At 44.7% G+C, this 1,296-nt stretch overlaps 1 pseudogene; it reads right to left on the bottom strand.

Moving 5' to 3' along the window:
- Positions 1 to 629: 629 nt before the first annotated feature.
- Positions 630 to 748, bottom strand: LOC145410062 (5S ribosomal RNA; annotated as a pseudogene).
- Positions 749 to 1,296: the final 548 nt, after the last annotated feature.

Raw genomic sequence — 1,296 nt, 5'->3', positions numbered from 1 at the left:
TCAGTCCGTGTCTAGTCCAAAGTTGTCAACAAAAGGGTCAGTCAGGCAAGGGATGTGGCACTTACCCAGTGTCTGCTTCATTATAGACATAGTCCATGATGTTACAGTCTGGGTCATCCATCTCATGGCCCTTGTCATGTGCACATACAAGACCACAAAGCTGTTGTTGCCATGCCACAAACCTTTACAGTTGTGCCCTTTTAGCGGAGGAACATAGAACAGCAGAGGTAAGTTCAGGTCCTTTGTTTTTGTCTTCTTCAGCAAATGTTCCTACTCGTATTTTGGATTCACCATCACAGTGTCCAGGTGGAAGTTCCCATGCACAAAGGTTTGCGATGAGGCTGCACATGTACTTTGGTGGCCAGTGCATCACTAGCACCATAGTGCAATTCAATCACACGCACACTGACCATGTCCTGGGCACTTGGTAACCAAACCCTGCGCATGTTTCAGCCAAGTGCGCATTGGCGTTTGAGTGTCATACTCTTCCAATTCATTTTTTTTTTCATTCATTCATTGCCAGACGCCATGTATCCCAAACGGGGTGGCCAAGGGCTTAGAGTTAATTGTTTTACAGGGAGGGGCACTAATCCTCCACCAACCCCACTTGACACGTAGGGAGAACATTATGCCAACAGCATCTGGTGTTCCCAGGCGGTCACCCATCCAAGTACTAACCAGACCCAACGTTGCTTAACTTCGCTGATCGGATGGGAAGCGGTGTACTCGATGTGGTACGGCCAATACTGGTAGATTACTGGGTCTGGTTCTCGGCGCCTGTGATCGAAACCAGGACGAGTGGGAAGGTTTCTATATCTCACTCTTCCAATACTTTTTTCAAATGCAGGTTGAGCATGCTTTGGTTGAAAATGATGTTTGTTTTCATGACTTTCCAACCTTGTGGTCAGCAGTGTTTCCTAACATCCATCACCTCCACATAAAAGTACAGTAATCCCTCATTTATCCAGACATAATAGAGCCAAAGGTATGTCTGGGTAGTGGCAACATCCGAATAATGAACACTATTCCTCTACCATACCCAGACCCTACCTATACTCAACCTCCAACCTATACTTAACTTATTTAAATGGTACTTATGCTTCATTTGGCAGTATTTTCTGGTCATTCAGGCATATTTAGACATCAAAACACACACAGGAATATCCAAAGTATTGCTAAACACCAAGAAAAGCATGCAGAAAAAAAATCACTGCAAACCAAAAAACACTGCACCTATACACTACCCTATGTACAGTATGGTACCCCTCCTAATTTTGGCAGTGTTTTCCAGTCATC

The sequence above is a fragment of the Coenobita brevimanus genome, chromosome 9 (assembly GCF_032717465.1).
Source record: "Coenobita brevimanus isolate Jiangsu-jjx chromosome 9, ASM3271746v2, whole genome shotgun sequence".
In the NCBI taxonomy this organism is placed as follows: Eukaryota; Metazoa; Arthropoda; class Malacostraca; order Decapoda; family Coenobitidae; genus Coenobita; species Coenobita brevimanus.
Note: the sequence above shows the minus strand (reverse complement) of the source record. Positions and strands in the feature narration are given on the sequence as shown.